Raw genomic sequence first — 12,832 nt, 5'->3', positions numbered from 1 at the left:
AACCCCAGCACTTTGGGAGGCCAAGGCGGGTGGATCACGAGGTCAAGAGTTCGAGACCAGCCTGGCCAACATAGTGAAACCCCGTCTCCACTAAAAGTAGAAAAATTAGCCAGGCGTGGTGGCATGCGCCTGTAGTCCCAGCTACTCAGCAGGCTGAGGCAGAAGCATCGCTTGAACCTGGGAGGCGGAGGTTGCAGTGAGCCGAGATCGCGCCACTGCACTCCATCCTGGGCGACAGAGTGAGATTCCGTCTCACCAAAAAAAAAAAATTGAAATAGGTAAACCAATACACAGAAAGCTAACTAGTAGTTGCCAAGGGCTTGAAGAAAGGGGAAAATGGGTAGTGACTGCTAAATGGGTATGAGGTCTCCTTTTAAGGTGATAAAAATAGTCTAGAACTAGAAAGAGATAATGGTTGCACAACACTGCGAATCTACAAGTGCCACTGATTTGTACACTTCAAAATGGGTAGTTGTTAATTTTATGCTACGTAAATTTACCACAATTTTTTAATGAGAAAAGAAATGATCCAGAAGAGACTGCTTCTTAGATAACTTAAGCAGTTAGCCTACTAGAGCACATAGACATGATTTTTTAAAAAACACTACCTTTAATAAAGATTAATTCAAAGGCATTAAAACACTAAAATTTTATATTTTTAAAATTTTTTTTAATTTGTATGATTTTGTAGAGACAGGGTCTCACTATGTTACCCAGGCTGGTCTCAAATTGCTGGGCTCAAGCAATCCTCTCCACTTGGCCTTCCAAAGTGCTAGGATTGTAGACATGAGCCACCATGCCTGGCCTAAAACACTGAAATTTTAGAGTTCAACTTAGAAACATATACATATATACTTCTGGTATCATTTTCAGAACTTCCAACTAATCTATGCCTGAAGATAATTATAACTTTGGGAATAACCATTTGCCCAAGGAAAATATAAACCTTAGTGAGACCTTGTCTCTATTATTTAAAAAAATAACAAAAAATAGACCAGGCGTGGTGGCTCACGCCTGTAATCCCTGCACTTTGGGAGGCCAATGAAGGTGGATCATCTGAGGTCAGGAGTTCGAGACCAGCCTGGCCAACACGATGAAACCCTGTCTCTACTAAAAATACAAAAAATTAGCCGGATGTGGCGGCAGGCGCCTGCAATCCCAGCTACTCAGGAGGCTGAGGCAGGAGAATCGCTTGAACCCGGAAGGCAGAAGTTGCAGTGAGCCGAGATTGCACCACTGCACTCTAGCCTGGGCGACAAGAGCAAAACTCCATCTCAAAAAAATATTAAGAATAATAAAGAATAAAAAAATATAAAGGCAAAGCGTGGTGGCTCACACTTGTAATCCCAGCACTTTGGGAGGCTGAGGTGGGAGGATCACTTGAGCCCAGGGGTTTGAGGCCAGCCTGGGTAACAGTAAGACCTTGTCTTTATTACTTAAATACATAAATAAAGGAAAATATAAACTTATAACAGACTTAACTAATAATAGCAATGTGAATTAACATAGTGTCAATGAAAGCAGTCAGCAACTGAGTGTGGTGGCTCACACCGGTAATCCCAGCACTTTGGAAAACCTAGGTGGGCAGACAGATTGAGCCCAGGAGTTTGAGACCAGCCTGGACAACATGGTGAAATCCTGCCTCTATGAAAAAAATTTTAAAATTAGTAGTAGTAGTACCTATTTCAATGTTTGTTTATTTGTGTTTGTTTTTTGTTTTGTGAGACGGAATCTCGCTCTGTTGCCCAGGCTGGAGTGCAGGGGCACGATCTTGGCTCACTGCAACCTGTAGTCCCAGCTACTTGGGGAGGCTGAAGCAAGAGAACTGCTCGAGCCTAGGAGGTGGAGGCTGCAGTGAGCCATGACTGCACCACTGTACTCCAGCCAGAGCAGAAGTGCGAGACCTTGTCTCAAGAAAAAAAAAAAAAAAAAAAAAGGCCAGGCACAGTGGCTCACACCTGTAACCTCAGCACTTTGGGAGGCCGAGGCAGGCAGATCACCTGAGGTTGGGAGTTTGAGACCAGCCTGACCAATATGGAGAAACCTCATCTCTATTAAAAATACAAAATTAGGCCAGGCGCGGTGGCTCACGCCTGTAATCCCAGCACCTTGGGAGGCCGAGGCCGGCAGATCACAAGGTCAGGAGTTCGAGACCACCTGGCCAACATGGTAAAACCGCATCTCTACTAAAAATACAAAAAAAATTAGCCAGGCATGGTGGCACGCGCCTGTAATCCCAGCTGCTCTGGAGGCTGAGGCAGCAGAATCGCTTGAACCCAGGAGGCAGAGGTTGCAGTGAGCCGAGATCACGCCACTGCACTCCAACTTGCACAACAAGAGCAAAAAAACAGTCATCTTCACCTTGTTATGCCCAAGACAATAACGGTGCATTACTCAAGTTCTTAAGTGAGTTCTTTAAGTGCTATGAAGAAATGATGGTCTGTTCAATGGTGACACGATAGTTACCAATTAGTGAATATCTAGTATGGGACAGACATTGAGCTAAGTAATTTACTATACTTACATTATTCTGAATTTTCACAACCATCCTACTCTTTTTTACACATGATGAAAGAAGCTCAGAGAGGTCCCCAAGACCAGCTAGTACTAGGTAGAAAAAAGGTTTCAAAGATTCAAATCCCAACTCTGCTGACATACCTGTGAAGTCTTGGTTATTTAACTTCTCCCAATCTCAATTTCCTTATCTGTAAGATGGAAACAGTTGTTGTGCGGGGTTACATGACAATATTGTCCCCATGATGGGATAATATAAAGCCTCAAGAAATACCTATGTAAAATTTCCTTATCCTAACAAGTGTCTGCTAGGGTATTTAGGGATGACAGGCCTGCAACTTATTTTCAAATGATTCCACAAAATAAACATATAGATACCACACACACAAATAGAGAAAATATGGCATAATATTAACGACTGTTTGCCAGGCACTATGGCTCATGCCTGTAATCCTAGCGCTTTGGGAGACTGAAGTGGGTGGATTACTTGAGGCCAAAAGTTCAAGACCAGCCTGGCCAATGTGGCAAATCCCCATCTCTACTAAAAATAAAAAAATTAGCCAGGCGTGGTGGCACATACCTGTAATCCTAGCTACTCCAGAGGCTGAGGCATGAGAATCGCTTGAACCTAGGAGGCAGAGGTTACAGTGGGCAAAGATCGCACCACTGCACTCTAGGCTAGGTGACACAGAGAGACTGTCTCAAAAAAATAAAAATAGGCGGGCGCGGTGGCTCACACCTGTAATCCCAGCACTTTGGGAGGCCAAGGCGGTGGATCACGAGGTCAGGAGTTCATGACCAGCCTGACCAACATGGTGAAACCCCGTCTCTACTAAAAATACAAAAAAATTAGCCGGGCGTGGTGGCGGGCGCCTGTAGTCCCAGCTACTCGGGGAGGCTGAGGCAGGAGAATGGCGTGAACCCGGGAGGCGGAGCTTGCAGTGAGCCGAGATCGCGCCACTGCACTCCAGCCTGGGCGACAGAGCAAGACTCCGTCTCAAAAAAAAAAAAAAAAAAGCCAGCACAGTGGCTTACGTCTGTAATCCCAGCACTCTGGGAGACCGAGGTGGGCAGATCACGAGGACAGGAGTTCAAGACCAGCCTGGCCAATATGGTGAAACCCCATCTCTACTATAAATACAAAAATTAGCCAGGCATGGTGGCGCGTGCCTGTAGTCCCAGCTACTCAGGAGGCTAAGGCAGAAGAATCACTTGAACCCGGGAGGCGGAGGTTGCAGTGAGCCAAGATCACGCCACTGCACTCTAGCCGGGGCAACAGAATGAGATGCTGTCTCAAAAAAAAAGAAAAAAGAAAAACAAAAAGAGTTATGATCACACCACTGCACTCCAGCCTAGGCTACAGGGCAAGATCCTGTATCTAAAAAAAACAGGCCAGGTGTAGTGGCTCATGTCTGTAATTCCAACACTTTGGGAGGCTGACAAGGGAGGATCACTTGAGTTCAAAACCAGCCTGGGCAACATAGTGAGACCACTGTCTCTATAAAAAATAAATGAACAAAAATAAAAAATTTTAAAACTGTATAACAGGCAGAACAGTAAAACACTGTACTCAGCAACTACCCAAGAGATACTGAGCACAAAATGATTTCCCTACATTCCCCAAATTCTCTATTTTCTCTTTAACATCCAAAAATATATACTCACTCAAAAATGGGCAATGAATAACTGCTATATAGAAAACCCAAATGTTCACATCATTAAGAAAAATACTAAATCGATTCCTAAAATCTAAATATACACACTTACATAAACATTAAAGGTAAACTCCAGTAAGCTGGAAAAAGAAAATGCAGGATGATATTACCAATTAACCTCTCATTCTGTACATTAACAATGCATTTTGAACAGGAAGATGCTACTAATATAAAAAATTAAAACATGTAGACTAATTGAAAGGCTTCATCGAAAAAACAGGGTAAGGAAAAACCGAGACCAACATGACGTGGCCAAGGACAAGTCATTTGTGACTCAAAAATAGCAAATACAAACACTCCAAAACTATTTCCTCAACAAATGGAAAACCAGAGCACTGCCACTGCAGTAAGAGTAAGTCAGACAGAAAACCGTCTAAGAAGTGAAGTTGTTAAGCAAACGCTTCTGACACCCCAACTGAAAACTACTATAACCCCCAGAAATAGACTCCAGGGAAGCTTGGCGGGCACTCTGAGGTTTGACTCCAGGCTGCGGGACCCGCACACCTCTCTTTCCAACCCTTCCCTCTTTCGTGGAGATAGGAGGAGCGCCCGGAAAGCTCCGCCCCCGTCGCACGGTCCAAGAGCCGGGCGGGTGCAAGGAGAGGTGGCACGAGGCCGAGAGACGGGAGAGCCCGCCCAGGTGACTGGAGCTGGAGGCGGAGACACAGTCCGGGAAGGGGCCCGCCGTATAGTACGGAAGATGGAGCCCCGCAAGCCCGTACGGAACAGAGACTAGGAGGATTGGAAGGAAAAAGATAACAAGGGAAATGAAATGCGCCCCTCCTCTAGGTAGGGGCGGACACAGCCCGCCCCCCGACTCCGGGCGGAAGAGTTACTCTCGGGAAGCTTCTCGTGGGGAATGCAGGAAGAACGTGGAGGCCCCGCCCCCGAGACAAGAATCAGGATGAGGAAAAGTCCTGTCAGGCCCCGGGCCCAGCCTCCCGGCAGACCGGCCCGCCCCCTCCTCGCCGGCGGCCCAAGCAGGTGCCGCCCCTCCCCCCAGCCCGGCGCCCACTCTACCGCCCGGCCAGCCGCGCGACCTGCTTCCTCGCGCCCCTCCCGTAGAGTCGCCTCCCTCCATTTCCCACTCACCGTCCGAGGCGGCTCCGCCGCTGCCCACCCCCCCCCCGACCCCGCCAGTGGCCACAGTTCACACACACAGCCTCAGGTCCCGCACTCACTCTCCACTCACACACACACACAGCGCGACCACGGCTCTACAGCGGCCCACATATTATGCGTCACTCGCGCGCTACGTGCACCGCGCGCGCGCGCGCCTACTTGGCGCGAGGACCGCGAGCAAGGGGCGGGAGGAGAACGCCTGCACGATCGGGGAAAAAATCGAAGAGCCCCGGGGACGCCTGGGAAATGAAGTTCCGCGTCTAGGGGCGGGCCCACTAGTCCCAATTGACGCATGAGCTCTTCGCCTGGCGCATTGATTTCTGGATTTGTAGTTTTTTTGGATAAATGCGAACTGCTGAGTACTCATTGGCTGCTTCGGCAGGCGGAAGTGAAAAGTGAGGGAGCCAATCCTTCTAAGACAGTGCTATAATCGCCTGATACCTTTTTAGTATCTTGTTCTGACCTGTGTGCGCAAAGAGCCTCTTTTTTTCGGCCATTTGCCTCATCTTACCTAGAACATACCGTGATCTAAGAAAATATTTCTCATAAACATATCAGAAATCACAGCACTCATTAAATCAGAAGGCACTGGTTGTTTTTTGTTTGTTTTGTTTTGTTTTTTTGAGACAGAGTCTCGCTCTGTTGCCCAGGCTGGAGTGCAGTGACGATCTCAGCTCACTGGGACCTCCGCCTCCTGGGCTCAGTCTTCCCACCTCAGCCTCCAGCTGAGACTACAGGCGCATGCCACCACACCCAGCCAATTTTTGTTTTTGTTTTTGTTTTGTGTGTGTGTGTGTTTGGTAGAGACATGGTTTTGCCATGTTGGCCAGGCTGGTCTCGAACTCCTGGGCTGAGTTCTCCCAGCCTCTTTTTTCTCGGTCCTTTTTTTTTTTTTTTTGACAGGGCCTCGCTCCGTCACCCACGCTGGAGTACAGTGGCGCACTCACAGCTCACTACAGCCTCAACCTCCTGGGCTCAAGCTATCCTCTCACCCCAGCCTCCCAAGTAGCTGGGAGTACAGGTGTGCACCACCACACCCGGCTAATTTTTAAAACTTTTTGTAGAGACGGAGTCCCACTGTGTTGTCCAGGTTGGTCTTGAATTTCTAGGCTCAAACGATTCTCCTGCCTCGACTCCCCAAAGTGTTGGGATTACAGGCATGAGCCACTGCACCCAGCCTCTGTCTTTTCGTTCAAGACCTAGCCTGTAAGAATCAATAGATACTTATTGCCAGGTATTATACATGAGGCAGAGAAGTGAAAAATCAAAAGCTCATAGATTAAGGCAGGACTGACCTCACAGGTCACTTAATTCAATTTCTTCATGTTGTTGGGAAAAATGAGGCCCAGAGGGAGTGAGCGACTTTCCCAGCATCACACAACCAATTAACAGCAGAACTGGAGGACTCCTTACTCTGACCAGCCGTCCCTTTTGTGGGGCATAGAAGATAAACATGACTCTGCAGTTGAGCAGAATCTTGACCTGACAAGATCCTACCCAACCTTCAAGGCCTTATGCAGCTCATTATCTCTCTAGGAATGCTGAGCAAGTCTCCGTGCAACTCCGTGAGTCTCCACGGACAATACTGTCACATGAACACAAGACACAGCAAGCCTGCTGCTATGCTCAGGTTCCACAGCTAGTAAGGAGCCTGAATCCTGGGTCCCTTGGTTTCATTCCCCACTAGTTCCCATTTCCCTCTTTCCAGAAAAGAGACCATCCTCCTTCTCTTAAATGTGTAACTTGGAGCTGCTGCTCCAAGCAGAGATTCTCTAATGTGTGCTGGGAGCGCCACAGACATGTCACCTTTCTTCACTTCTTTCTCCTGCCACAACACACAGCTCCCTTCTCTGTGCTTCTGGAACTTTGCCTCTGTCAGTAATGGCCACTACCATTTCTTTCAACTTCAGAGCATGCTGGGCTCTGAGCCAAGTGTTCTAGCCACACTCTCTCATTTAACCCTCACTACCCTGCCACACACACAGGGAAGATATGGTTAATCACCTTTACAGATGAGAAATCTGGACCCAGAGAGGTAGAACAAGGAATGGAACCCACATGCCTTTCCTCCAGCACTCCTTCAGGTGACTTTCCTGCCATGCCTCCCTGGGCCATGAACCTAAAATGTATGAGGATGGGGCATTTAAGCCTTGGATATCTCGGCCGGGCGCGGTGGCTCACGCTTGTAATCCCAGCACTTTGGGAGGCCGAGGCGGGCGGATCACGAGGTCAGGAGATCGAGACCACGGTGAAACCCCGTCTCTACTAAAAATACAAAAAAATTAGCCGGGCGTGGTGGCGCTCGGAGAGGCTGAGGCAGGAAAAGACTGAACCGGAGGCGGACTTGCATGACCGAGATTGCCCACTGCACCCCTGGCGACAGACAAAAAAAAAAAAAAAAAGCCTTGGATATCTCCCCTCTGTCTATGGTCTAGCCGGCCCAGTGGTGACTTCTCCGCTGGCTGGGGTCCTAAGAGGCAGAGCCCTTAGGGGAGCTCAAGGCTTAGCTCACCAGATCCTGGCACTGCCTCAGCCTGCCACCAGATGGCACTGCTTCATTTCAGAAACCCAACCTGGTCAGCGCACTGGCTCATGCCTGTAATCCCAGCACTTTGAGAGGCTGAGAATCTCTTGATCTCAGGAGTTCAGGACCAGCCTGGGCAACATAGAGAGACGCCCCCACCCTCACCCTTGCTCCACTGCTTTCCAAAATACCTTAAAAATTTGCCGGACGTGGTAGTGCATGCCTGTAGTCCCAGCTATTTATGAGGCTGAGGTGGGAGGATTGCTTGAGCTTGGGAGGTTGAGGCTGCAGTGAGCTGTCATTGTGCCACTGCACCCCAGCCTGGGTGACAGAGAGAGACTCCGTCTCAAAAAAAATTTTTTTTTTAAATTTTTTTAAAAAACAGAAACTCATCCTGGGGCCCTGGGTTGGTGATGGGAGCAAGAAGCATTAAGAAGGGGCTTTGGAGAAGCCAGGGCCTAGGAGGCAGGAGAAGCAGAGCAGGAGACAAACAGGGCCTCTCCAGCAGCCACACCCTCAGGAATCTGCACTCTTAACTCCTGCAGCCTCCTCTACCCCTGCCAACACCTCCCCCTCCCCAACACGCACATAGCCACATACCTGCAGATACCTTCAAACACCTCCTTCCCACTTCTGGGAAAGGGAAGAGGGAGCACCCAGGCTTTCCCAACTGCACATGCATTCCAAGTGTGCTTGGTGGTATATTTCACAGATACCCACATGTGCCAGATATACAAGCATGCACACTATGCATTAGGCACCCAGTCCTCACAACAAATATTTTCACGTCTAAGCATATGCACACACAAAGCTACAGACAATCCAGGCCCACACACCTGGCTTGGTTCTGGCACATGGGTCCTGCACCATTGGGAGGAGATTTATTGGCCTCTTTGGTAGGACATCTCTGGACTCTATCTCACCTTGCTCTGCCTGTTCTACCCCCTGCTCCATGGTGTGCCCAAGAAAGAGGAAGCCCCATCTGAAAGAGTGAGGAGTGCTTTGGGGGCTGCCCAGCAGCAGAGAAAAGGCAAGAAGAGCCCATCCCTGGCCCCAGGACCAAGGCCTACAGATTAGCATGCTCTACCTACTCCCACCTCCAAGCACGCCCACTCCCTGGGTAGGAAGATGGACAACACCAAGTCCTCTGGGCTTCAAGCTTCTCCTTCATTCTCCTCCCTCTCCCGCTCCCATCCTTCTATGAGCTTTTCACTCCCAGCACCTCCTTCTAGGCTTACCCAGGTGCTCCTACCAGCCCATCCTCACCCTGGTGCCACCCCACAACTCCTGCGCTTCCTCCAGCAATTCCCTTCCCTGGAGCTGGGAAGTGAGGTCAGCTGTCCTATATCCACCCCTGCTCTCCTGTTGGCTAGACAAGACTGCTACTGCAAGTGTCCAGGAGTGTCGCAGGAGCCACCAATTAGAGGCTGGAGGCTACCAGGCTTTGGGAACACCAGCCTGAACAAAGAGGAAATCCCAATCATTCACTGGGTGCCCTGCTCCTGCCTGGTGGGCCTGTACCCCACCCCCAGAAAATGAGGAGAGGGAATGCCACATCATTTCCCAAACGGTGTGTAATTATGTCTGGTTACATCCACATCCACTACTCTCACTTTACAGAGAAAGAAACAGACTCCACAAAGTCAACAACTTAAGTGCCCACATCGACCAGTGGGCACAGATAAAGGGGAGGTAAAAAAGCAAGCATGCCTAGCCTCTTTTGCCTCAGGTTCCTGGGGTTGGAAATCCTTCCAGGAGGAAGAGTGGAGTCAACATTGGGGAGAGAGTCTGTATTGGCCTGGCCTCCAAGCTCTCGGAAGCCCCTGAACTTTTATTTATTTATTTATTTTGAGATGGAGCCACACTCTGTCCCCAGGCTGGAGTGCAGTGAAGCAATCTCGGCTCACTGCAACCTCTGCATACTGGGTTCAAGTGATTCTCCTGCCTCAGCCTCCTGAGTAGGTGGGATTACAGGTGCCCGCCACAACGCCTGGCTAATTTTTGTATTTTTAGTAGAGGTGAGGTCTCACCATGTTGGCCAGGCTGGTCTCGAACTCCTGACCTCAAGTGATCCACCCACTTTGGCCTCTCAAAGTGCTGGGATGACAGGTGTGAACCACCGTGCTCTGGCCACTCTTGGATTTTTAGAAAGACCATTCTACAGGATTCAGGGATCTCTGGCCTGACCCATTTGAAGGTACCCTGGAGACTGCTGGGGCAGACCCTCATGATGACTCAGGTCAGAAAGAGTTTACCACTCTATCAGTTATTTCATTTCAAGAAGGCCTGGGCCTGGCACGGTGGCTCACACCTGTAATCCCAGCATTTAAGGAGGCTGAGGCAAATGGATCGTTGAGCCTAGGAGTTCAAGACCAACCTGGGCAACATAGTGAGACTCTATCTCTATAAAAAATAATAAAAATAAAAATAATTCTTACGGCCAGGCGTGGTGGCTCACACCATAATCCCAGCAATTTAGGTAGGCAAGGCATGTGGATCACCTAAGGTCGAGAGTTCGAGACCAGCCTGGCCAACATGGCAAAACCCCATCTCTACTAAAAAATTACAAAAATTAGCCAGGTGTGGTGGTGCGTGCCTGTAATCCCAGCTACTCAGGAGTCTGAGGCACGAGAATTGCTTGAACCCAGGAGGCATAGGTTGCAGTGAGCCGAGATCACGCCACTGCACTCCAGCCTAGGCAACAGAGTAAGATTCTGTCTCAAAAAAAAAAAAATAAAAATAAAATTAATAATAATTTTTTTAAAAAATAAAAAAAGAGAGGGCCTATAGAAGAATGGCTTTGTTGAATGGGACAAATTCAGAGGTGAGAGACCCACTGCGCCACCCGAAGTAAATACCTCTACCATGGGCCTATCCCTCTTGGAGATGTTGCCAGATACAGCCTGGGGTACCCAGTTAGGCCTGGGAGCCAAAATCATCAAGAGGGGAGTTTTTAGGTGTAGAGGGTATCATGGGCTCTTACCATGGGGAAGCGCTTCATCCCTTAGAGGTGGCGATGTCTCTCTGTGAAAAGTCTCATGATGTTCCTGAGGGGAGCCCCCTCTGCCCTGCTCCTGCTTCAGCAGGTCCAGGCTTCTCACAAGATAGCCTTTTGTGAAGTCACAAAGCTGGTTGCCTCCCCAAAGGACCAGGGACCAGGACAACCGGGGAGTAGTGGGCATGACTTTAGGGGAGAAGGGACTTCACAAGCAGCCTGTAGGCTCTGGAGAGGGGTGTGGGGTCTGGAGGGGCTCACTGGACCAGCCTCAGGCTGTAGTGGGTGAGGACAGTTATTGGAGACTCAGGATGGGATCATTTTCTCATGTCTCAGTCATTGCCAAAAGATGAGAACAGTTGGGGCCTGAGCCTGTATTCCTTGACCATTGTCCCGTCCGTTGAGACCCTAGGGCCGGAGAAGGACCCTTGCCCCTTTTGAATATATATAAGGGTCCTGATCACTGATGTTCTGGGTCATCCATGGAAAAAGGAGGTTAAGGCCCCTGAGCCAGGGACCAGATCTTCTCCTCAGTGCCATCCCTCTGTGACCATTCAGTTTCTTTTCTTTTTTCTTTTTTTTTCCTTTTTTTTTTTTTTTTTGAGATGGAGTTTCACTCTTGTCGCCCAGGCTGGAGTGCAGTGGCGTGATCTTGGCTCACTGAGACTTGCGCCTCCCAGGTTCAAGCGATTTTCGTGCCTCAGCCTCCCGAGTAGCTGGGATTACGGGTGCCCACCACCACACCTGGCTAATTTTTGTATTTTTAGTAGAGACAGGGTTTCACCATGTTGGCCAGGCTGGTGTCGAACTCCTGACCTCAAACGATCCACCCGCCTTGGCCTCCCAAAGTGCTGGGATTACAGCCATAACCCACTGCGCCTGGCCTGACCATCATTTTCTACCTGTTTCCTGGGCAAGCACATGCTGCCAAATTCTGCTACATTGAAAAGTGGCCCTGGTAGCCTTGGGGCACCCCTACCCGTTGGATTATGCAGAGGAAGAAGAGTGTTAAGAGAAGAAAGTGGAGCGCTCAGTGCCCACTCTCTCCAGAGGGTAGAGACTCCCACCTCCTGAAGAGGCAACTCAGGGGAGAAAACAGAAAACAACCTGGGGACAAAGTGTCATTCCACGAAATGTGGAAACTCAGTTACTGCCTTGGAAGGTCACACTTCATAAGCGGGGCATGGGGGCAGCCACTGAATGGAAACTTTGTTTTAAAAACAAGTGGCAAAGCGTGGGTGGCTCATGCCTGTAATCCCAGCACTTTGGGAGGCTGAGGCGGGCAGATCACCTGAGGTCAGGATTTCAAGACCAGCCTGGCCAACATGGTGAAACCCCGTCCCTACTAAAAATAGAAAAAGTCAGCTGGCACTCCTGTAATCCCAGCTACTCGGGAGGCTGAGGCAGGAGAATTGCTTGAACCCCGGAGGCAGAGGTTGCGGTGAGCCAAGATCATGCCACTGCACTCCAGCCTGGGCGACAGAGAGAGACTCCCTCAAAAAAAAGAAAAAAAAGAAAAACAAGTGAACAAAAGTGTGTTTTAAGTTAGGATTCCTGAGCCCTTGCCCTGTGCCTGGCCCTGCACCCTGTGTCTTCAGTGCTGTGAAGAATGCAGCACAGACCCTGCCTTCAAGGCTCACAGTCTAAGGCCTGAGTGACCATGCCCAGCTCCCTCCCTTAAAACGAAGGCTGCTATTCCTAGAAGTCAGGGGCAGCCTGGAACCCAAGAGCCTTGTATCCCTGTCCAGGGCATTACATTTCATGAAGACAAAAACAGACCAAATCCTGTGGACTTTTGGCAGTTAAGCTAAGACAGCGTCTCACTGCCTCTCAGGGTCTGCAGGTCTGGGTCTTGGTGTCATTAATTCTGTTGAGAGTTGCTCACCACCATGTGTCTCCTCCAGACCAAGGAGACGTCTTGGCCGTTTTGTGTTCAAGCCATGTCTCCAACTAGGGTTTCTG

The 12,832-nt window shown here is 49.3% G+C and overlaps 1 protein-coding gene across 7 annotated transcripts in view; it reads right to left on the bottom strand.

Moving 5' to 3' along the window:
- The window catches only part of DCAF1 (DDB1 and CUL4 associated factor 1), a 104,165-nt gene extending 93,235 nt beyond the window's left edge, over positions 1-10,930 (bottom strand). For 2 of the 7 annotated variants that reach the window (XM_032161420.2, XM_032161415.2), the window contains exons 1-2: positions 5,322-5,467; positions 2,659-2,705 (exon numbers count right to left, since the gene is read on the bottom strand). The gene's annotated coding sequence lies outside the window, so the exon portion shown is untranslated. Of the gene's footprint in view, positions 1-2,658; positions 2,706-5,321; positions 5,468-10,858 lie in introns of those variants that run through there. The other 5 variants (XM_058442171.1, XR_009214420.1, XR_009214419.1 and 2 more) reach the window with 5 other exon arrangements.
- Positions 10,931-12,832: the final 1,902 nt, after the last annotated feature.

The sequence above is a fragment of the Hylobates moloch genome, unplaced genomic scaffold, assembly GCF_009828535.3.
Source record: "Hylobates moloch isolate HMO894 unplaced genomic scaffold, HMol_V3 SCAFFOLD_8, whole genome shotgun sequence".
NCBI lineage: Eukaryota > Metazoa > Chordata > Mammalia > Primates > Hylobatidae > Hylobates > Hylobates moloch.
Note: the sequence above shows the minus strand (reverse complement) of the source record. Positions and strands in the feature narration are given on the sequence as shown.